Source organism: Dipodomys merriami, unplaced genomic scaffold, assembly GCF_024711535.1.
Source record: "Dipodomys merriami isolate MVZ:Mamm:240054 unplaced genomic scaffold, mDipMer1.0.p SCAF_1649, whole genome shotgun sequence".
In the NCBI taxonomy this organism is placed as follows: Eukaryota; Metazoa; Chordata; class Mammalia; order Rodentia; family Heteromyidae; genus Dipodomys; species Dipodomys merriami.
Window position 1 is genome coordinate 87,148 of NW_027202992.1, and position 27,668 is coordinate 114,815.

Below are 27,668 nucleotides of genomic sequence, written 5' to 3' on the forward strand. Positions count from 1 at the left end.
GTTTACTCAGTAGGCTGGCAAAAGGGCTGAGGAGCGGGAAGCTGCGCTCCCATTAGGATCAGGAGTCTCTGTGACCCGAGAACCCCCTGCGGAGCCAAGGCAGTGTGAGCATGAAGGCAGGCTTGGGGAGGAGGAGAGCCTAGTGCCGGATCACTCGTGCGCACCTTGTGCAGGTGCATCGGTGCCTCCTCCCTCTCCTTTCCCCTCCACAGCAACAGTGCATGCGCCTGTCTAGGCGAAGGCAAAGCTGAAGCGGGTGAGCTCTCCCAATCAGAGCCCGGCATTCTCCGAGTACGTATCCTGGAGCTGCCCGCACTGGGCAGCGGGAAGCGGGAAGCTAGAGGCTGGTGGCAGGCGGCGGGAGCAGAGGGCAGGCCCCACGGCTGGTGGGGGGGCGGGACGTGAGACTTGGGCATAGCCTGGAAGGCCCGAGAAAGTCCTAGGAGCTGTGTGTGAGGGAAGTTCCTTCTTTGCTCAGCCCCCAGAAGTGGGGGCTGCGGGGGGCGGGGTATTCCCCCTCCCTCTCCAGGCTCCTAGAGGCCCTCAGGTTCCAACAGTTTTCATTTGGGGCCTCCTACTCGGAGGCTGGGAGCTGCCTCTGGGGTCTAAGGACCTCTGGACCACAACGCCCCCAGAGGTAAAGGGTTCGACTGGGACGGGAGGTGTGGAGCGGAGCGGTGGGGGGAACGGGGGTCCCCGGGCTGGTTTGGGCCGCTGCGGGGCCCCATCGTTAGCCGGGACAAGCCTTCCCAGCCAGTCCTGGCCCACTGCAGCTAGATCTCGGAGGAGCATCCTAGGAAGAGAAGAGCAGGTAGGACTCCGCCTCCCCACAGTCAGCCCCTAGGGGCATAGCCACGCCATTCACTCATTCGTTCATTCCTCATCATTTGTCATTCATTTGTCAGCCTTTTGACCTTTTGGCTGATATTTCACGTTTTTAGGCCAAACTATTTTATTAGTCTATTACTCTTGAACATTTTGTGTTTGTGGTAGACTTTACTTTTTTTTTTTTTCAGGTTGTGGGGCATGAACCCTAGGCCTGGTCACTGTCCCTCAGCTCTTCAGCTCAAGGCTAGTACTCTAGCACTTGAGCCACAGAGCCAATTCCAGCGTTTTCTGCTTATGTGGTGCTTAGGAATTGAACCCCAGGGCCTCATGCATGCAAGGCAAGCGCTCTACCAATGAGCCACCTTCCCAGCCTGGAGACTTAGTTCTTGGTACTGTGTTGTGTCTTCTCCTTAGTCTCTTTATTTGAATAATTTTTTTAAATCCCCAGTGGTCCTTTCTGAGGCTTGCTTAGTGGGAGCAGAGACAGAGCACACTGGTATTTTGTTCCTCTTTTTAGTCTTCAGGATGTATTTTTTTCTTTTTTCTTTTTGTTGGCCATGATACTTGAGCTCCAGGCCAGTGCGCTGTCCCTGAGCTCTTCAGCTCAAGGCTAGGGCTTTCTACCACTTGAGCCACAATGCCACTTCTAGCCTTTTCTGTTTATGTGTTGCTGAGAAATCGAACCCAGGGCCTCATGCATGTGAGGCAAGCACTCTATGGCCAAGTCACCTTCCCAGCCCCTTCAGGATGTCTTTGTACGTTCAAAATGTCAATAATTATTTCATTATTTCTTTCCCCTTCAACAAATCACTTCAAGTTTTACCTGTTCCCTTTCTTAATCAGGAATAATGTTTTTCAGAGTTCTAGGTTAAGTAATAAAAACTGAAGGACAGGAACTTGATATGGCTGCTGGATGGGTGGGTTGGTAGTACAGAGTGATGGGAGGGGTGACTGATCAAGACTCAGTGTACAAACAAATGTACATGTAAAACTATAACCCTTTTGTAGAATCATTAGAAGATAAAAATGAAAAAAAATTAATAACAAAAACCCATTGTCTTCTTAGAATATTAGATTTCTGTGAATAGACGTTCTCGTGGTTTATTAGTATTTGCATATATTTGGATGCTGTGAATTATTTTCTCTCTGTTTAGTATATTTACCCAGAGATTCCTTAATACTGAAGTAAGGTAAATTGGCTCTATATAAGTTGAAGTATCTCCTATAGAAGAGGTTTCTAGGAAGTAGGCAGGCTAAAGCAAGTGACAAGTTCTCTTTCCTTCTTCCTTTTTTTTTTCTTTTGTCAGTTGTGGGGCTTGCACTCTGGGCTTGGGCACTGCCCCTCAAGGCGAGTACTATACCACTTGAGCTACAGCGCTACGTCTTGTTTTCTGTATGTTTATTGGAGATAAGAGTCTCATGGCCTTTCCTGACCAGGCTGGCTTTGAACTATTCAGCCTCCTGAGTAGCTAGGATTACAGGCGTGAGCCACCAGCACCTGGCTCCTTCTTCCTTTTATCTTTTTGCAAGAAGGCCTTTGAAAATTACCGTAGATTATATTATTAAAAGGTAATTTATGAAGAAGGCCTTTTGTACACATTAGTAAAAAAGATTTTTATAGAGATATCTCTATGATCAAGAGAGTTAATCATTATTGTTCTTTTCTATGTTGGTATTGGGCTTGAACTCAGGGCCTGTTGCTCTTACTTAGCTTTCTTGTTCATATATGGACCTCTACCACTTGAGCCTTGGCCCTACCTTTTTTGCTGTTTTTTTAATTGAAAGACCCCAGACTCACTGGGATGCTTTCTTCAACGGGAGGGCACCCCAAGAACCAAGACTCCAAACCAGCAGATGCAACAAGCAAGAGGATTTTATTAGGCGTTTGTGCAAACGGTCTCCCTGTCGAAGGCAGACTGGAAGCCCCGAGCAGAGGTTACAGGCACTTTTAAAGACAAAAACCACAGGATTAGCATAAGACCCCAGGCTCCCCAGGATTGGCTCAGCTCTGCACAGGAAGTTTTGTAACACTTGTTGAAAACTAGTTGGTTCCCTAAGGGGGGGGGGAGGCTTCTCTGGAGGGGAGTCCACATAGTTACAGGCTCCCTAGTTTGCTGGGCTCACCAGATGGTCTTTATTTTGAGCCCCCTTGCTGAGAGTTTCTAAACAGGGCGTTAGAAGAACATATCTATGTTTGCAGACCCTGTCCCTGGGCCGGCCTGCATCTGGACTTTGTAACTTTTTAACTTATTTCTGGGAGGGGAAGAGTCAGTGTTAGCGCAAGCAGGTTTACAGAAGCAGAATTAGCAGTTAGCATATTAAAATGGACATGGCCCATATAGTAAAATGGACATAGCCCCAATTTCAATCTTTCATTTATTATTATTTTTTTGAGATGCAGTCTCAAAGACTTCTGACCAGGATGGTTTTAAATTTTAATTGTCCTCTTATCAGTGAGCCACCAGTGTCAGCTGAATTTTCTTGCTTTTGTTTTTTATTTTTGTTTATCAGTGAGAGTTTACCTGTCGAGAGAGATAACTGTAGTTTTCTTTCCCAGGACTTGCTGAATTAAAAAAAAAAGGGGGCATTTTAAATTGTATATTTTATTGGATTGTTAGCTTTTCAAAAAAATTTTTAGGGCTAGGAAGGTGGCTCAGTGGTAGAGCACTTGCTTTGCATCCCTGAGGCCCTGGGTTCGATTTCTCAGCACCACATAAGCAAAATGAAAAAAGATGGAAGTGGCGCTGTGGCTCAAGTGGTAGAGCACGAGCCTTGAGCTGAAGAGCTGAGGGACAGTGCCCAGGCCCAGAGTTCAGGCCCCACAACCGGAAGAGCTGGCCCTCAGCTCTTTAGCTCAAGGCTAGTGCTCTACTACTTGATCCACAGCGCCACTTCCAGCTTTTTTCATTTTGCTTATGTGGTTCTGAGGAACAGAACCCAGGGTCTCATGCATGCAAGGCAAGTGCTCTACCACTGAGCCACCTTCCCAGCCCCTTTTTGTTTTATTTCTTTTTCATGTTTTTTTTTTTTAATTTCTATTGAGGAACGCTGAATAAAAGAAACCACAAATCACCATTGGACCTTTTATTTGGGAGTGGTTTGGACTTTTCAGTTGCAATATAGTTTTACAACTATCTGGTTGGGCAGAGGGAGTAGGTGACTAATGCCTGTAATCTTAGCAATTCCTGAGGTTGAGATCTGACTCTCTTGGTTCAAATCCAGCCAGGAGACTTGTTACTCATCTACAATTAACCACTAAAACGGCTGGAAGTGCAGCTGTGCGTCAAGTGGTAGAGTGCTAACCTTGAGCCCAAAAACTCAGGCCTTGAGTTTTAGCTTCAGGACCAGAACCAACAAAACAAAACAAAAAACTTCATTAGGAGTAGCTGCTTGTTTTTTTTTTTTTTTTTTAAAGAAATAGAATTATCTGTCCTGCAGTTGGGTACTACATATTCCATTTCCAAGTTCAAACATAATTTGTTATTATTTTTCCACAATTATTATTTTTTGGATAACTTTTCTTATAAAATATTAAAAGTAAATACCTGTTCTTTCAAGAAGGATCATGTTTGTGGGTTTTTTTTTTAATGTTTTCGTCATTTTTGCTTCCAATGCTTTTTTTGGTCCATTGTGGGGCTTAACCTTGGGTACTGGGTGCTGTCCCTGAACTCTTTTGGTCAAGGCTAGTGCTCTCCCTCTTTGAGCCACAGTGCTACTTCCAGTTTTTCTGGTAGTTATTTGGAGATAAAAGATTCTCATGGGACTGGGAAGTTGGCTCAATGGTAGAGTGCTTGCCTCACATGCATGAGGCCCTGGGTTTGATTCCTCAACACAACATAAGCAGAAAAAGCCAGAAGTGGCGCCATGGCTCAAGTAGTAGGGTGCTCGCTTTGAGCTGAAGAGCTGAGGGACAGCGCCCAGGCCCAGAATTCAGGCCCCACGACCAAAAAAAAAGTCACATGGACTTTGTTGCCCAGGATGGCTTTGAATTTTTATCTTCAGATCTCAGCCTCCTGATTAGCTAGGATTACAGGTGTGAGCCACCAGTGCCTGCTGCTTTATAAAAATAAACCCTTCTTTGAAAAAATCCCTTGTGGGGCTGGGAAGGTGGCTCAGTGGTAGAGCGCTTGCCTTGCATACATGAGGCCCTGGGTTCGATTCCTCAGCCCCACGTAAGCAAAAAGTAAAAAGCTGGAAGTGGTGCTGTGGCTCAGGTGGTAGAGCGCTAGCCTTGAGCTGAAAAAGCTGAGGGACAGTGTCCAGGCCCAGAGTTCAGTCCCCACGACCGGACCAAAAAAAAAAATAAATAAAAAAAAATAAAAAATCCCTTGTTTGTTATACAATAATTTAAAAAAAATTAGCAACCAGCCTATAGATCCAAAGGAAAATAATCAGTTCTTTCAGGATTCAAATATAAACTTGCTGTTGTATTGTTTATTATATTAACAGACTTTAGTCCACCTAACCTGTAACACAGACATCTTGAACAATTTCAATCGCCAATAAAGAACTATATCATTAAGAAACAGTGGGGTATTTTTAAGGAGTTGCAAGACTTACCATGAGTGTAAACTCTTCAAATAGTGCCACTGGTGATACTCAAAGGTAAGCCTCCAGTCTCTTTTTTTTAGTTGAAAAATGCTATTCGTTGCAAGGAACAAGTAATTGTGACTGTCAGAGCTAATTGGAAGAATTTTGATGGAAGCATAAAGGAAGTAAAAATATCTTGAAATGGAGCAAACAGGATGATGGCTTATAAACATAGCTCTGGGTCCAGAGATTCTATAGGGATTATTATGCTTCTTTGTGAACTTTATTAACTCTGTGTATGTGAAGTTTGTCCTGAGACTAGAGCTTTGGTTGTTCTTTTCCATTACTCTAAATCTTTTACTTGTGTCTCTGCTTATTTCCACTTGGGTTTGGCCATTATTTCATTTTGCCATAATGTCTGTGATTCTAATTTCTCTTGTTCATCTCAGTAGCCCTAATTGCTTCTGCTTAAGCATTCTTTTAGTTTTAGCTCTACTGTTAATTGCTCTTGTACTTTATCTCTCAGTTTACATTTTGAGAAGATGCATTTAATTGCATCATTTGAAGGTAGAATGAGATTTTTTTTTCTGTTGGCCATGGGGCTTGAACTCTGGGCCTGGGTGCTGTCCCTCACCTCTTCAGCTCAAGGCTAATGCTCTACCACTTGAGCCACAGCACCACTTCTAGTTTTCTGGAGGTTTATTGGAGGTAAGAGTCTCATGGACTTTCCTGCTTGGCTGGCTTTGAACCGAGATCCTCAGATCTCAGCCTCCTGAATAGCAAGGATTACAGGTGTGAGCCATCAGCGCCCAGCTTGCTTCATCTTTTTTGTATCATAGATTCCTTTATACCTTTGAGTAAGGTGATTAATTTTAGTTCATTCACCTATGGTAGGTGGAGTACAGTATTCTAAGGTATTACAAAACTGGGCCCTTGAGGAGAATTTAACTTTCTATTAAATATAGTTTTAAAAAAGGTAAGTACAGAAATTGAACCTATATATGTAGAACTTTTTTTTGTCAGTCGTGGGACTTTGAACTCTGGGCCTGGGCGCTGTCCCTCAGCTCTTCAGCTCAAGACTAGTGCTCCACCACTTGAACCACAGCACCACTTCTGTTTTTTTGGTGGTTAATTGGAGATAAGAGTGTCATGGACTTTCTTGTCTGCACTGGATTTGAACCGTGGATTCTCAGATCTCAGCCTCCTGAGTAGCTAGGATTACAGGCGTGAGCCACTGGCACCTGGCTATGTAGAACTTTTATAGTCACATAACAGAAAAATTCTGCTAAATCTATAATAATTGGGGATTATATTCTGTATATTTAATTCTGTTTTCAAAATAATTTATTTAAAAGATATTCTAGGGCCTGGGAAGGTGGCTAAGCAGTATATTGCTTGCCTTGCATTCATGAGGCCCTGGGTTCGATTCCTCAGCACCACATAAGCAGAAAAAAGCCAGAAGTGGCGCTGGGGCTCAAATGGTAAAGTGCTAGCTTTGAACTGAAGAGCTCAGGGACAGGGCCCAGGCCCAGAGTTCAGGCCCATGACCGAAAACAAACAAACAAACAAACAAACAAACAAACAAATAAATAAATAAATAAAATCTTTTAAAAAAGATATTCTACAAGCCAGGTGCAAGTGGCTAATGTCTATTATCTTAGCTACTCAAGAGGCTGAGATCTGATAAATGTGGTTCAGAGTCAGCTTGGGAAGTCAAATCCATGAGACGTTTATTTATTTATATTCTTTATTTGTTTTAAATTTATTCTGTAAACACTGTATAGAGGAATTACAATTACATGGGCAAGATAATGAGTACATTTCTTTTTATTTTTTTGTCGGTCATGGGGCTTGAACTCTGGGCCTGGGCGCTGTCCCTCAGCTCTTCACCTCAAGGCGAGCGCTCTACCACTTGAGCTACAGTGCCACTTCCAGTTTTTTGGTGGTTTATTGGAGATAAGAGTCTCACAGTCTCTCCTGCAAGGGCTGGCTTTGAACCTCGATCCTCAGATCTCAGCCTCCTGACTAGCTAGGATTACAGGCGTGAGCCACCAGCGCCCGGCAATGAGTACATTTCTTATCAAGCATTGTAGCCTCCTCCTTTGTTTCCCCTTCCCATACCTTCCCAACCTCCCCCTACCCCGCCCAGTTAACCAGCAAAAAGCTGGAAGCAGAGGTATGGCTCAAGTAATATATTACCAGTGTGAGGAGGAGATTGCTGAGGGATGCTGAAAGGCCCTGAGTTTAAACCACAGTAATGGCAGATACAAACTGCAGAAGCATCATGAGGGTTGGGAGGGGATAGTCTTTTCTCATACTTAATTTGGCAAGGATAGATCTAGATGGTATACATGTTTGAATGTAATCCTACTTCTTAGAGTTTACTGCCAATAATATTTTGGGAAATATTTGTCCAGACTTTTTCCTACAAAAGTATTAATATATTAATGGTACAATAGTTCACATTAGTTTCATTCTTTTTTAGTTAGGAAAGGGAAAATGACTAGAAATCTTTCATATTATTAGTGGCTACAGTATTCTTCATAATTCTAGAATTTGAAAAAAAATTATTTAAACTACCAGTAACATATACATTTGTCTTTTAACAGATTCTAATTCATATCATGGAATATGTAGTATTTGTCTTCTTTCACTGGACATATTCTTGAGCTTTATCATGTTGTAGCCTGTATCAAAATGTTACTTCTTTTTTTTCTTTTTTTTTTTTGTCGGTCATGGGGCTTGAACTCTGGGCCTGGGCGCTGTCCCTCAGCTCTTCAGCTCAAGGCGAGCGCTCTACCACTTGAGCTACAGCGCCACTTCCGGTTTTCTGGTGGTTTATTGGAGATAGGAGTCTCACAGTCTTTCCTGCCCGGGCTGGCTTTGAACCGCGATCCTCAGATCTCAGCCTCCTGAGTAGCTAGGATTACAGGCGTGAGCCACCAGCGCCCGGCTAAAATGTTACTTCTTTTTATTGCTGAACATTCTATGGTATGGATATACTACATTTTGGTTATCTATTCAGTAGTTAGTAGGTGTTTGAGTTGTTTCCACTTTTTTTTTTTTTTTTTGTCAATTATGGGGCTTGAACTCTGGGCCTGAGCACTGTCCGTCAACTCTTAAGCTTGCTCTACCACTTGAGCTACAGCACCACTTTCGGTTTTCTGGTGGCTTATTGGAGATAAGAGTTTCATGGACTTTCCTACTGGGGCTGGCTTTGAACAGCGATCCTTAAATCTCAGCCTCCTGAGTAGCTAGGATTACAGGTGTGAGCCACCAGGCCTCTGCTTTGTTTCCACTTTTGACTTCTATGAACATTTGATACAATTCTTATGTCAGCAGGGGGCCTGTGGCTCACACCTGTGATCCTAGCAATTTGGGAGGCTGAGATCTGATGATCATGATTGGAAGCCAGCCTGGACAGGAAAAGCCATGAGATAACTCCAATAAGGCACCAGAAAACTGCAAGTGGAGCTGTGGCTCAAAGTGGTAGAGTTCTAGCCTTGAGCACAAAAAGCTCAGGGACAATGCCTAGGTCCTGAGTTCAAGGCCCATGACCATACCCCTCCCCCCAATCTTTATGTTGACATGTTCTTTCTCTTGTTGAGTTGATTCTTTTTTTTTTTTTTTTTTTTTTTTTTGAGTCCAGTAGTGGGGCCTAAACTCTGGACTTGGGCGCTGTCCCTCAGCTCTTCATCTCAAGGCTAGCACTCTATCACTTGAGCCACAGTGCCACTCCTTTTTAGTCAATAAGCCTGGCATGGTGGTGCATATCTGTGATCCCATCTATGGTATAGCTTAAGTGGGAGGATGCCTGGCTTGAATGAGACTTGGAGTTTAAACAGTTCTCATTAGAGGAACTGTTATCTGTGCTGAGGTTTGAATTCAAGTCCTTATGCATGCTTAGCTGGCATTCTGCTGCTTGAGCCATGCCTCCAGACTGGCTTTTTTCTGGCTATTTTGGAGATGTTGTCTCTAGGACTTTCCTCCCCACGCTGGCTTCAAACCTTGATGATCTGGATCTTAACCTCCTGAATAGCTAGGATTTAGTGTGTGTCACTGGCACCTGGCTGGAGGGTCTCTCCCAACTCCATTGTCTGATATTTTTCAGCATTGAACACACATTGAATTATTTTCTTCAGAATGTCTACTTTTATTTCCTTTAATTATTTCTTTTCTTCCAGAAAGGCATTATAGGTTAAAATGACATATCATGGAGCCAAACTGTGAAGTATGAATTCAATTTGTCTAATATTAGTCCTGTTAAGTAGGGCAAATGACCTTATTTTCCTGATTTGTAAATCAGGGTCATAATGGTATCTCTCTAACAGGTATCTATCTAGCAGTGTTAAAAAGATTGAATTTATGAGGCTGGGACTGTGGCTTAATGGTTGAGTGTTTGCCTACCATGCATGAAGCCCTAGGTTTGATCCCTCAGCAGGTACCATATAAACGAAAAAGCCAGAAGTCGTACTGTGGTTCATGTGATAGAGTATTATCCTTGAGCAAAAGAAGCTCAGCGACAGTGCACATGCCCTGAGTTCAAGTCCTAGAACTGGCAAAGAAAGAAGATTAAATTTATATGTTTAAAATGCTTAGATGAGATTTTTCTCCCTCCCTCCCTCCCTCCCTCCCTTCCTTCTTCCTTCTTCCCTTCCTTCCCTCCCTCCCTCCCTCTCTCCTTCCCTCCCTCCCTTCCTGACTCCCTCCCTTCCTCCCTACCCTTCTGTCTCTCGTGCTTTCTTTTCTTTTCTTTTTCCATTGGTCATTGGTCATGTCTTGAACTCAGGACCTGGGAACTGTTCCTGAGCTTTTTTGTTCAAGGCCAGTACTCTACCACTTTGAGGCAGAGTTTCACTTCTAGTTTTTAGGTGGTTAATTGGAGATAAGCATCTCAGAGACCTTCCTTGTGGGGCTTGCTTTGAACTATTATTATCAGACCTCAGGCTCCTACGTAGTTAGGACTACAGAAGTGAACCACCGGTGCCTGGCTCAGATGAGTGTTTGTAAAGCAATATTGCTTTTTGTTAGCAATTTAGGTTATGGTTATTATTATTATTATTATAATTATTTGGTAGTGGGGTTTGAACTCAGGGCCTAGGTGCTGTCGTTGAGCTCTTTGCCTCAAAGCTAGTCCTCTACCACTTTAACATGGTGCCACTTTTGGCTTTTGAGTGGTTAATTGGAGATAAAAGTCTCCTGGTGACTTTTATGCCTGGGCTAACTTTGAACATGATCCTAAGATCTCAGCCTCCTAAGTAGCTAGGATTATAGGTGTGAGCCATCAGTGCCTGGTCTATAATCACATTTGATAATTCTTTCTATAGATTTTTTTTGTTTGGTCATGGGGCTTGAACTCTGGGCTTGAGAGCTGTCCCTGTGCTCTTCAGCACAAGGCAAAAGCTCTACCACTTGAGCCACAGCACCACTTCCTGTTTTCTAGTGGTTTATTGGAGATAAGAGTCTCACGGATTTACCTGCTCGGGCTGGCTTTGAACTGTGATCCTCAGATCTCAGCCTCCTGAGTAGCTAGGATTATATAAGGTGTGAGCCACCATTGCTGGGCTTCTATATCGACTTTTAACCTCAGTGGTCTTCTTCTTTTTTGTTGTTGTTGTTGTTGGTTGTGGCGCTTGAACTCTGGGCCTGGGCACTGTCCTTCAACTCTTCAGCTCAAAGCAAGCACTCTACCGCTTGAGCCACAAAAAAAAAAAAAAAAGTAGCATCTCATTTTGTGTGAGTAAACAGAGGATTTTTTTTCTTTGGCGATCATGTGGCTTGAACTCTGGGCATGGGCGCTGTCCCTCAGCTTGTCCTGTGCAAGGCTAGCAATCTACTACTTGAGCCACAGTGCCACTTCTTGTAAACTGCTGATTTGAACTGTCAGAGCAGTGCTTCCTAGCCTCAGTTTTGTGTTGGTCTCTTGTGTAAGGTGTGTAAGGACCAAGGCCTTACCCAGTATTCCCACTTCCAGCTTTTCCTGTTGTCTGTCTGTAGAGGACTTTGTGTATTTATGAGTTTTTCCTGCCAAAAGTTTTTGCTTTTGTATCTTAGTCATTCTCTGGCCTCTGAAATCTCAGTCATATGAGTGTAGCTCATGAGGACAGCCATAATGTGTGAATTTGAAGACACTGTTCTTAATGGCTTGCTCAGCGAGTAGCATCTTTTGCAGTACAGCTCCAACCAGAAGTAATGGAACGCAGAGGGAGTCTAAGATCCAGACTGTTACAGAGAGGTTATTTCTCTAGATACAGACAAATGCATCTCTTGTCTGGGACTGAGACAATGTTCATTTTACAAGCTTTTCATATGATTTTGATTCCGATGACCCATGAGCCACTGTTTTGGAAAACAGTATCATTCCCCAAAGATCGCATGTAACAAGAGGGTATCAAAGGACCTCAAAGGAATTAGGGGCTCTAGTATTTATTTAGTACCAGTTTTCTTTTTTTTTTTTTCTTTTTGTCAGTGGTGGGGCTTGAACTCTGGGCCTCATTGACCCAAACTCTTCAGCTCAAGGGTAGGGCTCTGCCACTTGAGCCACAGTGCCACTTCCCATTTTCTGGTGTTTTTTGGGAGATAAGAGTCTCATGGACTTTCCTGCTCAGGCTGACTTTGAATGGTGATCCTCAGATTTTAGCTTCCTGAGTAGCTAGGATTAAAGGTGTGAGCCACTGGCACCAGGATACTTAGTGCCTGTTAGAACTCTGGCACTGAGGGCTGGGAAGGTGGCTCAGTGGTAGAGCGCTTGCCTTGCATGCCAGAGGCCCTGGGTTCGATTCCTCAGCACCACATACGCAAAAAGAAAAAAGCCGGAAGGGGTGCTGTGGCTCAAGTGGTAGAGTGCTAGCCTTGAGCTGAAGAGCTGAGGGACAGCGCCCAGGCCCAGAGTTCAGGCCCCACGACCGGACCCCCCCCCAAAAAAAAAGAACTCTGGCACTGAATTTGGCATGCAATAATCTTGTTACTTTAACTTGTGCAGATTCCATCCAGTGTCCTTTGGCTGAATTGACTTTTTAGGAAAACATTTTTTAAATTTTTTATCTTTATTGAAAAGATGATGATCTGGGGTATACACTTACATAAGTAAGGTAATGGATACATTTGTTTTTAAATAGTGTTAACCCATCCCTATTTCTCCATGTTACCCATCCCTAGTCCCCTTCCCCACAGTTGTAAGGTTCATTTCCAACTTAGTGCCAAGTGAGTATTAATGTTGCATTACTTCATCCTTTGTCCTGCTTTTTCTGTGATTCCCTTTCTTTTCCAAAGAATGAATAAATTTATATAAAAGACACAAGGTACAGAAAACTATAAGAGGAAAAAAATAATAACTACATACAAGATATGAAAAGAGCCTCTTCTTTCTGATTCCTGGAGTTCATGTTGTTATGTTTCATTATATGTGGTCCTATGCACTTAGCAATTTGGGGTATTGAGAGCTTGTTACAGAATATCATAGACATATTGTAGTTCTTACAAATGAGGCAAACCATGGGTCATTTTTAAAATTATTGTGAAAATGCTGTACAGAGGGGTTACAATTACATGGGCAGGGTAACGAGTACATTTCTTATCAAGAATTGTTGCCTCCTCCTTTTTCCCCTTCCCATCCCTACTTACCCCCACACCCCTACTCCCCCACCCCCACACCAGCCAAAGTTGTAAAGTTCATTTTTCAACATAACGACTTGTACATATCATTGTAGCAGTGGGTCCTCCTGTATCCAGAGTTAAATGATTTGTTTTTTCCTTTCCTCTTCACAAATTATACCAACATCAAATAGAGTGAAAGCAGGGGTTATACTGTGGGGGAGGGACGTACAAAGCAATAAAGAACTCATCTTATGTAACAATCCCAAGAAAGGAAAAAAAAAAACATTTGAATCCTTATCTTGGAGTCATTTTGCATAACATCAACTTTTCTGATCTTTTCTGCTCGTCTACCTCACCCCAGTTAAAATGGCTATAATCAGGAACTTTAATAACAACAGATGCTGGAGGGATGTGGACAGAAGGGAACCTTACTGCATTGTTGGTCTGGTGTAAACTTGTTCAACCACTTTGGAAAGCAGTATGGAGGTTCCTCAAAAGATTCCACATAGAGCTTCCCTATGACCCAGCAATCCCACTTTTGGGCATTTACCTAAATGATCACAAACAAGGACATTCTAAAGCTGCCATGGGTCATTTTTAAAATATATATTTATTGTAAGATACATGGGTCAATATTTAATAGAACCAGATCTCATAGACTATGAAATAATTCTCCTATAATCTATTAGTCTCAAATACCCAAGCACCTCTTTTTATTTATATAATACACATACTGAAATGAACTCCAAAGATATGGAAATAACTATCTTTTTTCTTAGTTTTTTTATTTATATGATGACTCTGTGTTCTTTACCTTATAGATAGTGTATTCACATGAACATCTGTGGAAAGGGAGGGGAGGGCATAGAATCTGAGGGAAAAGGGTGAAAAAGTGTGGCAGTGGAGTGTACTAAACATGGATGAAAGCCAACTATGCAACTCGTGGGTGCAGATAGAAGAGAGGGAATGGGAGAGGATGAGGGAAACAGATGATACTCTATGTAAGGAAATGTATTTATTACCTGGTGAATGTAAATGTAATCCCACTGTATATCACCTCTAAATTAACAAAGTAAATAAAAAATGTAACCAATTGCAAATATTAAAAGGTGGCAAAAGCAAGGTTCATTTCTGTCATCCTTGCTACTCAGGATGCTGAGATCTGAGGATCACTTTTCAAAGCCAGCCTGGGCAGGAACGTCTGTGAGACTCTTCTGCAATTAGCCACCCAAAGAAGCTGAAAGTGGAGCTGTGGACTGAGTGGTAGAGCACTAGTCTTGAACACAAAAGCTCAGGAACAGCACCCATGCCCTGAATTCATGGCTCAGAACTCACACACACACACACACACACACACACACACACACACACACACACACACACAACATGGCAAGAAGTGTATCATTAGATTTTTTGGTGGGGCCACCACCCTGCTTTGACCATTTCATGGTCTCTTCAGGCTCCTGCTCTTCACCTCTTTGGACACTAGGTGGCAGTGCTCCCCCATAATAACCCAATGGCACCAAAGTTTAGGGGCTTTTCTGAAGTCTCTCCAGGTGGTTTGCTCATCCTTACATCACCCAGATATAGCAAGAATCCTGTCAAGATGGCTTAGTAAGAATCTCACCATCAAAACATGATTCACTTTAATATCTTCTTAAAGAAGATTTTTGAAGTTCTGTGCTAAGAGGAGCAAAGACCAAATATATTTCCATCTACCACCCGTCAATTCATCCATCCATCATCCATCTATCTACCCATCCATCCCTCATCCATCTCTCCACCATCTGTCCATCCACCCATCCATCCATCATTAATCCAATCCCATTTACTCATCAGTCATCCATAATCCATTCACCCATCCAATATCTACACATCATCCATCCACCCACCCAATCTATCCATCTATCATCCATGCTCATCCATCCACAATCCACCCATCCATCCATTCACCCACTCAATTCATCTATCATCCATCTTTCTACCCTCCATCCCTTATCCTCCTCTTTACCATCCGTTCATGCATCAATTCATCCTCCATCTGTCCACAATCCATCCATCCATCCATCCATCCATCCATCCATCCATCCATCCATCCATCCATCCATCCATCCATCCAAACTTGGAGCATTTCTTTTTCTCAGAAAAGTGCTATATGAATTTATTTTTTAGGTATAATATGTTAAAGATTCGTGTCATTTAGGAGAGAGCGTGTTGAACACTTCACATCCTCCGGGGAGATAATTGGTATCTCTCTAGGGACTGGTGGGGTGAAGGCTGGGGATGGTGGCAGGAAGCACTGGCACACCAGCAACAGTTTTAATTAAGTTTTTTTTTTTTTTTGGTCAGTTGTGGGGCTTGAACTCTGGGCATGGGGATTGTCCTTCAGCTATTCAGCTCAAGGTGAGCACTCTACCACTTGAGCTACAGCACCACTTCTGGCTTCCTGTTGTTTCATTGGAGTTAAGAGCTCACGGACTTTCCTGCCCGGACTGGCTTTGAAACGTGATCCTCAGATCTCAGCTTCCTGATTGGCTAGAATGGAAAGCTTGAACCACCAGTGCCCAGCTGCTATAGATACTTTTTCAGAAAGTCCTTGCAATTTTGCCCAGTGTCAGCCTCCGACTGATGACAGGTGTGCCCTGATGTGCTCAGCCCCTCTCCCCTTTTGCAGATGGGTTTCAGGAAGGAATCTAGACTCACTGCAGTCATGTCCTTGGCATGACCTTAACTAAGCTCTGCTTATCTTGCACCTCTGAATTTGGATTCACCATCCAGCCTTCTCTTCCCAGAGAGGTTGTTCTGTGAGGCTAGGTGAACCCTTAGGGGTTTGTTTATCCATGAGGAGTGCTGAGCTCCAGGTCACAGCACTGATCTCTAGGTGTATAGGTCCTGTCCTTGCTGGAGTTGGAGTAACACCATCTTGTAGCAAGTCATTACTTAGCTGTTGGACCAGGTGAACTGCAGCACACAAGACCTCCTTCCCTTGGCTGGATCCTGGGTGACAGCAAGCAGGGTGCAAGCAGGCCATCCCATATTCCACCTGCAGCTACTCTGCGGGCTTGACACTAGGTGGTGCTCTGACCTAGATTCTGTTAAAGACAGAGTCACAGGAGAATTTAGGGGTAGTAGTATATGTGTGTCTGTCTTCCAGGGTCCTCGTGATGACTCTCTGGGTGGTACAGGCTAGGGGCTCATAGCTGTCTCCTGCTCTGTAAGTAACCCCTACTAAGACGTCCAGTCTGCCCCTTTGGACCCAGCTCACAGGCCCCCAGCTCTGTGCAGAGCTTCCCAGGAAGTTCACACCACGGTCTGCCCTTCCACTGGCAATGCATACAGGGCCTTGGGCTTACCTGGATGGCCTTCCAAGTGGCTCTGTCCCGGGGCATCCTGAGGATCTGCTGAAGGTCAAACCCCCTGCCCAAGCTCAGGGCTACTCTCTGACTCACCAGGCTCCCTGGGAGAGAGACTGGCTGCCTCAGACCAGGCAGGCCCCAGGTTGTGGCCATGGCAGGGGGAAGGACCCAGCCACAGGGTAGAGGCCTGTGCTGCCTTCTTCACTGATGCCCCGAACACCTGGCTTCACCATTGCCTCTGGCCCAGCCCCATTTCCTCTGGGTGTTGTCCTGTCCCCTTTCTTCACCTTTGTGGTGGCACAAAACCATTCTTCCCGTCACCAGCATCACCAGTGAGGGGCATGTGACCTAAGCCCAGCCAATCACAGCACTCCAGCCCCTCTCAAGAGTGATTGGGGACTGGGAAGGTGGCTCAGTGGTAGAGTACTTGCCTAGCCTGCATGAGCCCTGGGTTCCATTCCTCAGCACCACATAAACAAACAAACAATAAAAAGAGTGGTCCAGGAGGTGGGTGTGTGCCCAAGAGGAGCCAATAAGAATGCCTCTGCAGACCCAAGGTGGGCCAATGGGAATACCTCTTGTTCACCCATGGAGGGCCAATGGGCATTTCTCCTGCAGACCCAAGGAGGACCAATGGGAATGCTTCCTGCAGACCCAAGGAGGGCCAGTGGAAATGCCTCTGCAGACTCCAAAGCTCCTGCAAAGACAGTCTGGGATTCCAAACTGCTTGGTCCATGCTTGCCACGAGTCAGACCAGTGGCAGTTGGTGTCATGGCTGAGGTTTGAAGGTGGGAACTGAATCCCAAGTGAGGAGAGTGGGTCTGTGGTGTGGATTAATGGAACAGAGTTGGTCAGGTATGGCAGGAGGGCTCCTGAGGTTGAGGTTCACCTAGGTCCTGCTCTCTGATCTGGCATCTTCTGCCATGGCCTGGTGCAGCAAGTTTGCCCTTGACCTTGAATGCTGGAGAAAGAAACTTCCATGTCTTCTAAACCAGCCCACCTCATGTATCATCATGGTAGCTCGAACCACAGGAAACAGTCCCCAGCATCCGTAAGGGAAGTGTAGATAATGTGAACATAGAGCTGTAAAAAACCCTGGGGGAATCTCTGTCCAAGGGAGACTGGAGGAGAGGGAAGAAGACTGCTTTGTTCTCTGCCAAGCTCAGGCTGGACTTTCGGGGCCAGCACTCCTCTCCAAGGGTGGTCTGTGGAGCCATGGAACCTTCCAGCAGGGCTGGTGACAGTGGCCTTTAGATCCCCCCTCAGCTGAGGTCCTCTGGTGCCTGGGGGATGGGCCCCAGCTGCTTGACATCCTGGGAAATCTCAGCCTGCACTCAAATCCTAATTTATATCGCTGGGAAGGTAATTTATGCACTCATGTAAATTCCTTTTTACTGCTGAGTTTTGAGTAACAGGTGTGTAATTATTTCCAGCTTGCCTTTCAAGACAATTCTAAACCGCGGGCTGTTAAGACCTTAATATTCTTCAGGGTTGCCAGGGATGGTATTTTTCCTGGATCAAATTCATCCCCCCTGTTGGGGCTGACATTATTGGGTTACAAATTTTGCTTCAGGAGGCTGGAAGGCTTAGCCGTGCGTGTGCGTGTGCGTGTGCGTGTGCGTGTGCGTGTGTGGGTGGGTGTGTGTGTGGGTGTGGGTGTGGGTGTGTGTGTGGGTAGGTGGGTGGGTGGGTGGGTGGGTGGGTGTGTGGGTGTGGGTGTGTGGGTGGAACAGCCAAGGCTGGCCCTGGCCCTGTGTGTATTGCTATTTTTTATTTTTGCAGCCTGGTCTCTTCTTTATTGAGTCATGGATATTCCTTGCAGACCTACTATGAGCACAGTTCTACGAGGATTGTGTAACAAGTGCAGCAGCTAATGAACCTTAGGGAAGATTAGTTGTGGGCACAGAGGGATGGGGACGAGTCCTGAGGCTTGAACTCAGCGCCTGGGCACTGTCCCTGCAGCTCCTAGCCTGGCTGACCCTGGCTGATGTCTTGGCCTTGGGCTTCAGGGTTCTCAGCTGATAGTTGAAATGATATGGGCCCAGACAGTTGGCGTCCAGCCCTGCCCCGCTTCCCAGGAGCAGTGGGGCATGGGGCGTAGATGCTTGCCAAGGCAGCCCAGCTGGCTTCCAGACACCAGCTCTGCGGTGGGCTGGGCGTGGGCCACAAGACCCAGGTGCCCCTTGGGGAGTCTGGGCAAGGCCTGAGTCCCAGTCCCGAAAAGGCCCAGGGCTGACAGCTTGGCCAGCAGCCCCACACCATGGGCAGGCAGTGGAACCTGTAAGAGGCACGGCCTAGAGGCGGAAGTGATGGTATTGGAAAAGTGGCCTAGAGACCCCATGCATTTGAGTCGTGGCCTAGAGGGAGGAAGTAAGAGCATTGGGGTCTAGAGAAGAAAGTAAGGCCATAGGGGTGTGGCCTAGAGAAGGAAGGCTAATGGGGGCGTGGTCCACAGGGAGGAAGTGAGGTCATTGAAACTTGGCCGGGCAGGGGCTGTTAGGGGCCTGGCCCTGCTTTTCCTCTGTCTGTCTCCAGTGGGGGTGAAGCCATTTTGCCCCACCTGGTGATCTCCACCAGGTGTTCTACCCCTCCACAACCCAAAGCAACAGGGCCAAGTGGGCCAGAACAAAAAGAAACCTTTCATCCTGTAGGCCAATTGCCTCAGGTCTTATGTTACAGATGGGAGAATGAGGAGCACATGGGATAGCATTGGATCAGGGTGTGTTTTGGGATACACACATACAACATGCAAGCACACGCAAACACATGTATGCACACACAAGCATGCACACATGCACATGAGCATATATACATCCATATACACATGTGCACAGACACAAACACACATACAGTTCATGCACACACATGTACACACACGGAGGCTTGTTTCCTCCCGCCCCTCCCCCCATTTCCATGTTTCCCTTCAGCTCCTTGTCGGTTGCATTATCAGGAACTGCTTGATAAAGGAACTCTGTTGGATGATGACAAAAATTGATTTCCAATTCCCTGCAGAATGAGTTCATCATCACAGTGGCACGAGCAATTTAGCTTAGACTCCAGGCCTGCCTGGGATTATAGCTCACACTGACAAGTCAAGCCCCTGGAGGGTTTTCCTGTGAAGCCCCAGGAGGATTTTGACAGGGAGGGGAAAGAGACATTCTCAGAGGGGTTTGTGTGGGGGTGTGGCCAGAAGGGCATTGCTGCTTCAGGGCCCCTCTGAGGCCACTGGTGGGAAGTAGTCTCCCAGGCTGCCTTCCATGGAGCTGTGGGAAGTTGAGTCCTGCTCAGCTTGATCACTCAAATGTGCAGCTGAGAGAGAAAGGATCAGTTTCTTCGGTATAGGAAGCCCTCAGATGGTGTCCGTGGAGGGTTAAAGGAGGTTTTCAGGAGTTTGGGAAGTGGCCTGCATGGCCTGGGCCACTGACTATGACAGGCCAGCTGATTGGTTGAGACCCCATCTCAAAGATAATTGGAGTGAAGAGAGCTTGGGTGTGGCATGAGGCCCTAAGTACAACCTCAGTATGGCCCGCAAAACATTTCAGACAAGCCCATTTAAATGTGTGTGTGTGTGTGTGTGTGTGTGTGTGTGTGTGTGTGTGTGTGTGTGTGTGTGTGTGTGTGTGTGTGTGTGTGTGTGTGTGTGTGTGTGTGATTCTGCTCGCCCTGGTGCCCTGTAATCCTAGCTATGCAGGAGGCTGAGATCTGAGGATCGAAGTTCGAAGCCATCCTGGGCAAGTAAATCCATGAAGTTCTTATCTCCAAATAACCACCTAAAAGCCAGAAGTGAAGCTGTGGCTCAGGTGGTAGAACACTAACCTTGAGCAAAAAAAGTGAAGGGATAGCACCCAGGCTCTGAGTTCAAGCCCAAGGACCAGCCAAAAAGAAAAAAGAAAAATGACTAATTCTCATTGTGCATCAAGTGACAGTTGCTTCAAAGCCACTTTTGTTGGGCCCACAAATGAACTAAAAGTGGGGGCAGAGTCTCATACCTCTAACTCATGTTGTATGTGTCTCTGCTCTGAACCATTTTTCCAGCCATTGCTTTGCAATCACTTTAGGGTTCAGGAAGGACCAGACAAATTGATAATTTGACAAGGGATGAAGCCACCACTGAGGGCCAGCAGAGCTCCTCAGGACAGATCACCCCACAGGACACAGGATATGCTCATCCTGACCAGCTGAGACAGCCATCATGCCTCTCCAGAATCCACCAGAAACAAGGACCAGAATGATCACCACCTAGGCCACACAGGGACTGGTGGCCATTTTAACTTGGCATACCTTTGTCCTCAAGTCTCCTTATTTTTTATTTTTTGCCAGTCTTGGGGCTTGAACTCAGGGCCTGGGCACTGTCCTGGAGCTTCTTTTGCTAGTGTACTATAACTTGAGCCACAGCACTGCTTTTGTTTTTTTCTGTGTATGTGGTACTGAGGAATCAAGCCCAGGGCTTCATGCATGCTAGGCAAGCACCCTACCACTAAGCCACATTCCCAGCCAAAGTCTCCTTATTTAACTGAAGGCAAATGTCTGTACCCCAAAAATAGCTGATGATGTGCCCAAGCTGTTTTCCACCCCATCGCCACCATGGAAGAATTGTCCTTTACATGCCCCTCACCGTGTCCCTTTATTTGGAGTGGAGCTCTTGTGGTTTGGATCTGGGGTGTAAAACACTGGTTTCCAGAGGACAGCTAGCCCAAACCAATCAATGGGTGGGTGGATGGATTGGTGGTGATAGGCTCCCATCTTAGTAGCCAAGGTAGTGTGGTTGTGCCACCTTATTTGCACTGATTAGGTAGATGCATGATTGGAGATTACCACATAAATAGATACTATGATTGTAGCACCCAACATTCAACAGTTGGTACTCCATGTAACAAACTCCCTGCCCATGATGCAGGGGGTGAACATCTGCTTGGATCCCTCCCATCCTGCCACATGTGCCGAGCTCTGGGGGCAGTGAGCAGTGAGCAGTGTCAGTGTCTGTCTATGTCTCAGGAGAGCCAAATTCCTAACTCCACCACCCTAGTGGCTGGAATTGCAAAATTACAGGATATATGCATATATATCTACATATATATGTATGTGCCATATACATATTTATGTATATATATACACATATATATGTGCGTATTTGAGCTTCAGTTTGTGGGAACAGCCAAGACCAGTTACTGGATGATGGAAGAGTTGTGTTGGGGGCAGGGCACCTATGGCACCTTCTTTGTCCTGTGGCCAGATATTCCCAGGGGCTGAGACCCCTACTGGGCTGTCACTTGGAGCCACTGCTGGTCTCCTTCCCATGGGGGATTCTGCAGGATGTTGTGCCCCTGTGTATGTACGTAGGGATGGCAGTCATGCTGTGGTCTCCTGCCACTCATTTATGCTCCTCTGGAGCCTCCTTTCCCAGTGTGGAGAGCCTGAGAGAACTCGTTGAAGTCAAAGGCACTTGGACTAATGGCATAATTGCTCTCTGAAACCATTTGCAAAGTAATTATTGACTATTTTTAGGTTGATCTAGCTTTTTTTTTTTTTTATCCCCACTAAGTAATGAAGCTTTGCTTGGGGTGATGGGGTGGGGAGCAATCATATACACACACACAGTTAGACAGAACAGAGGTCCACTCTTTGCCACCGTTTTCTTTTCTACCTGCTTTAATGCAATAGCAGAGATGAAACAGCACCCTCCCCGCCCCCCCAGCCCCAAGCCAGCGGGTGAGTGAATGGGCCCCTGGAGACCTCTGTGTTCTTAGCCCTGCTAAGGGACATTTTTGGTATTAAGATGCACTTTCAAGAAACAGCAGCTGGAGAACTTGCTGAGACTGGCAGTTCCTGTAAGGACAGGAGGTCCTTGAGGCCCCGAGGTTAGAGTAATGAAACCCAGGAATTTTCCAAGTTGCTCTCTTGAGACTCTCCCTCCCCCACCAGGGGGCTTCCTTCTTCCTCTACTCCCCATCCTTCTATGCCCTGAAATCCTGTCCTTCATTTGCTCGCTGCTCACAGCAAGCTAATGGAGACACATAGTACAGTATTCACATTTAAAACATAGTTATTAGTGCTCCATTAGGATAAATGAGGTCTGTGGAAAACCAGCCCATGCATTTCGGTGTCTGCTTAGTGTATCCATTGTGCCCGGATGGGGTCCTCGGAGCCACTGCCCGGGGAGAAGGGGTGAGCTCTGCCCAGAAGAAACTCCATGTGCAGGGGTTGGTGATGGGAACCAGGGTCACACAGGGGGGCTGAGACTGGGGTGAGCTTGGTGGTCAGAGCCCATGGCCGCAAACAGCTATCAAGGAAGATGGTCACCTTTTGGGGAATCAGAAGTGCTCTGACTGACCCATGGCAGTGGGTCAGGAGTTAGGAGAGTGTGGCCATGGAGTGACAGTGGGTATAGATTCTGGAGCACCGTGGCCATGGCAGTTGGTAGGCATCATCCTTCACAATGACCAGCAGGGCCCTGGCTCCTCACATCCGAAGAGCCAGGTGCAGCTGCTCATCACCTGACCCCTCTTGAGACCATGGATCACCACCTGACCTCTCCTAAGACCACGAACTGTCAGTCCACTTCTGAAGCCACCTTTGGCCAGTTCTGAACGTACTGGTGACCAGGCCCTGCTTTGCCTCTGCTTGCCTCCTCTCCTCCCGCCCTGATTCTTTCTGTTGAACCTAAAGCAAACATCTCTCTCCAAAGATGGCCGAAGACATACAGAAGAGCTGTCATTATCCATTACCTGACACAGACATCCCTTTTCTGCCCTTCGCTACATGTCTTTATTTGGCTCAGAGGAACTAGTGGCCCTATGGAATGTGGGGCTCCTGGTGCTGTGGTTGGGGGGCCCTGACTCTGGTTTAAGCACTGTGTGACCTTGGGAGATCCAGGGTCCAAAGTGACCTTCATACTTTATCCTTTCTCCTCCCTGGGAGCTCACGGAGCCGCTTGCTGATGGTGCTAGAATGGGCTCAGCCTGTCTCACTGCTTATGGTGACCCATCCTGAGGAAGAGGGGGGGGAGGCAGGTCTGTGCTTGATAGCACTCACCAGAAATCCTAGCACTTGCAAGGCTGAGGCAGGAAGATCAAGAGTTCTAGGACAGTCTGGGCTACTTATGAAAGTCTGAAACATCCTTCTGTCAGGGAGTCAGCTGAGCCTGCCTCTGGTCTGAACTATACAGGATCCCTCAGTCACTGGAGCTTTCCTCCTCCTCCTCACCTCCCTTCTCCTGCTCTTTGTCCTCTTCCTCTTCTTCCTCCTTCTTTGTGCCAGTCCTGGTGCTTGAACACAAGGCCTGGGTGCTGCCCCTTAGTTATTTTTTTTTCATTTGGTCAAGGATGATGCTCTACCACTTGAGGCACAGTTCTACTTTCAGCTTTTTGGTGGTTAATTAGAGATAAGTGTCTCATGGACTTTCCTGCCTGGGCTGGCTTCAAACCGTGATCCTCATATTAAAGCCTGCTGAGTAGCTGGGATTACAGGTGTGAGTCACAGGTGCCCTGGCTGTGTTTTGACATCTTAATGGAGTTGGTAGAAGGGTACTAACTACTTTTTCTTCTGATTTCTGAGTTTGACACTTTTAATATTCATTAAAAATGATACGATTTCCTTGTTTCTGCATCTCTCCTGCCTCAGGGGGTCTATTTGCATTTGTAAAGTTCCAGAGTCCTTGGCAGGTTTCTTCCATTTGGAAATAAGGTGCCAGGACCGTTGTTGCCCTATGTAAGTCCCACATGTAGCCTCAGCTCTGAGTTATGACTCAACAGCTCCATAAGGAGTAGAAACAATTTATAATGATGAGATTTATCATGGAGATAAATGGCTACCACTTGTTAATGGTGAGATTGATTGCTGTAAAATTTATCTGCTCAGTGTCTTTTGTTAGTAAGGCCAGGGAGATTGCACAACTCTTAATCCCTTCTCAAAAAATCAAGCTGTCCCCTATCCTCAGTGAGGAGCCCAGGGGAGATGTCCAGGAAGAACATACATCGATCAAGACTTTCCAAGGGTACCTTAAGTTATTATTATTATATTGTGGTGGTACTAGGATTTGAACAGGGCCTCGCCTGCTCAGCAGATGCTCTACTTGAGCCATGTCCCAGTTCTTACTGCTTAGGTTAAGGATGGGGTGTTTACTTTTGAAATAGGGTCTCATGTTGCCAGGGCTGGTGTGAACTTCCTATTTGTATGATACTCCCACATGCATAGCTGCCACTACAACCTGCTTATTGATTGCAATTGTGTGTGTGTGTGTGTATCTGAGCTAGCTTTAAATTGTGAGCCTCCTGATCCCTGTTTTTCAAGTAGGAGCCAGATCCCACCCAGCTGTGACATCCTGGATGGATGAACCCATTGGTAGAGTCAGAGCCCTCACAATCCAATCACTTATCAAGGCCCTGCCTCCTGACAGTTCATTCAGCTATGATGTCTGGTGGATGAGCCCATAGGTGGAATCAGAACCTCTATGACCCAATCATTTCTCTCATCTCCAGATGGCAGCAAGCTTTCAACCCAGGAGCCTTTGGACCCTATTCATGCTTCCCAGATGAAGAAGATGACATAAAGGGATGGCAGAGATGTCTGGTTGCAGTCCTAATGCACCAGTTGATCAAATTAAGAGGACAACAGAGATAGGGACTCAGAGCTCTAAACCCAAGGAGTGGAAGGATCTATCCTGGAACCATCCACTAACAGATTTTGGCTGAGTGAGAAGTTAATGTCTGCAGTGCCTAGCTGCTTTTATTGGGGATAGAATCATGCATTTGGGGCTGTAACGGAGGTGGGGGGACCTATGGAAGATGAGGCATAGAAAACATTCCACCTGCACATTGCAAAGTTCGGGCCAATGGCTCCTCTTTCTCCTCTCACTGAGAGTCAGCCTTTGGATGGTCGGCTGGGGAAGGAATATCCAGTGTCACCAAAAGGCCAGAAAATCCCCAAGCCAAATCTCCTCTATCAGGTTGATTATTTTTCTTCCCATAACTAGTAGCAGGTATTTGGCTGTGTCCATTAAAAGCCATTTCATGTTCCCTTGACAAAGGAGATTTTTATTTAGTGCTGTAAGATCAATAATGAAGCATCTCATGTGAACTATTAAAATGGGAAATGTTTGCTGGGCTGACAATTGTGCTATCAATACATACCGAGTAATACATTGAGGACAGCCAAATGGACCAATAGCTCTTATGGAAAAGGCTTAGCAGGGCACCCTGGCTGGGACGCAGCTGCCGTGCTGGCCTTCGGGGCTGCATTTGGAAGAGTCCTCCATAGATCCCCAGCAGTCCTCCATCTCAAGTGGGGTGGGACATGGCTTTGGCTGCCTGAGCTGCTCACACGCATGTTTTCCATGTGGTGGAGAGCTGTGTAGAATAGACTCCTCTCCTTGCCTTCTCAGGGAGGCCTAGAGCAGTTTCACTCTGGACTGCAGTGTCCATCTTGGCCCATGCCCCTAGACATGATGTCCTGCCTTCCTGCCCCTGTGCTCAGTGCCTGGGACTCCAGACCTGCAGACCCTCTGCCCCCTAACTTCCCACCAGTCTGTCATTGACTTGCCTCTGAATCTATAGGTTTTGTCTCCTAATTCTTAATAAAATGTTTCCAGGACTTTTCCTCCACTTCTGTCTACTGAACACCATTTTTTGTAAACCCTCTTCTCTATCCTCCTCATCACCACTCCCACGTCCCCTCCCTCCTCTCCCAGTGATAGGGCTTGAGAAGTCCTAGCCCTGATTGTTTGGTCAACTTGACTGGATGGAGAAACTTGGGGGAGACTGGGGAGGCTCACTTCTGCCCATGTCAATGATGGATTTTGAAATGATCCAATCATATCAGGGTGATGATCGTGAATGGATTCATCAGATCATGATGTGATCAGTGTACATCTGATCATCAGTGGATTCATCGGATCATGATGTGATCAGTGGATCTGATTATTGATGGATTCAGGATTTGATTAGACCCTTGGGAGCTGGTGGAAATGACGGGGTCTGGGTGGAGGAAGTGGGTGGCTGGGAATGTGTCCTTGGAAGCTGTATCTTGCCTGGCCACTTCCTGTTAGTCCCATTGAAAGACAACCTATGAGGAAGCTGAGACAATAGCAAATCAAAACCTGGCAGGGCTTCTGGGATCATTTAACCCCTCACTCCAGAACTGGGATGGGAAGAGCAAGAAACACAGGTGCGAGCTCCTTCACACCAAGGCACCAGCATATGCCTGCCTGTCGCTGGAGGTATTTTTTTTTTAGACACAATCTCATGGGGAAGGCAGCCTGTGCAGTCAGCCACAGAATCTGCCTCCCAACGTGAGTGCAGCCTCTTTTCAACTCTGATAGCAGCTGACAAGCCAGAGGAAATGGTTTCCACTTGTCACCAAACTTAAGGTCAGGGAGGTGGTACCCTCAGCCAACACCCATTGTCTCTGCTCAGAAAGCTCTCTGTACATCTTCAGTAGGTGCTCCAAAGAGACACCATGCCACAGGCATGACCATGTCTGCATCCTACCTACCCACATCTGCAAACAGCTAGGTACAAAAAAAAAATAAAAAACACCTGGAGAGAGACAAGCTGAACAACATGGATGGGAGGGCCAAGAGGAGACAGGAGGTGAGTCATTAAGAATGTGGACCAAACTCTGCAAGTTTTCAAAGGCACGTGGCTCAGGAAGAGTGGGTGAAGACCTGTGGCCTATTTAGATGTGCTTTAAATGTAGCTGTTCCTCCCATTCACTCCAAGCTTCAAATCTTTACCATGAGAAACACAACAGAAAACTACCCAGACTCATTAACATGCAATCAACTGGGAAGCAAAGACATGCTCTTTGCCATTGCAAACAGGTGAAACATAAACTGGCATATTCTTTTCCAATCTGAAGAATTTTTCCTTCACACACAAACTAGCCATGAAATATGTATGGGGACAATTCTGTACACACACAAAAATCCTCGATTGAATTTATGGGCAAATTCCAAGGAATAGTAGGTCAAATGATCAAATAAGGGAAATAATGTTAAAAACAAATATCCCCAAACACATACCACCTTTCCTAAAGTTTCACATGCTCCTGTCATAGGGATGAGGATGAATGCAAATACTGCAATATTACAAGTGAAATGGATTAAAATCAGCTGTTGTCAGATTGGGGTGTTGTAAATGTGATCTATAAGGAATCGCTAAGAGGAAGTTATACAACATGGATTATTTCCAACTCCAGAAATAAGCAACTTGGGTTTTGATTTTTCCTTTCAGGGCAGACACAGTTCACCCTTTCACATTGTAAATCTCACTAGGGCTGAATAATGCTCTCACAAGATCTGACAAAGAAAGAATCAGTCATGTCAGACCAAAAGGCTTCCTTCTGTCTGCTCCATGCAGCTTT

General features: G+C 45.9%; 1 long non-coding RNA gene across 1 annotated transcript; it reads left to right on the forward strand.

Moving 5' to 3' along the window:
• Positions 1 to 25,952, forward strand: LOC138828812 (uncharacterized). Its single transcript, XR_011372371.1, has 3 exons — positions 1 to 291; positions 5,278 to 5,433; positions 24,788 to 25,952. It is a non-coding gene; the product is annotated as an uncharacterized lncRNA (long non-coding RNA).
• The last annotated feature ends 1,716 nt before the right edge of the window (positions 25,953 to 27,668 follow it).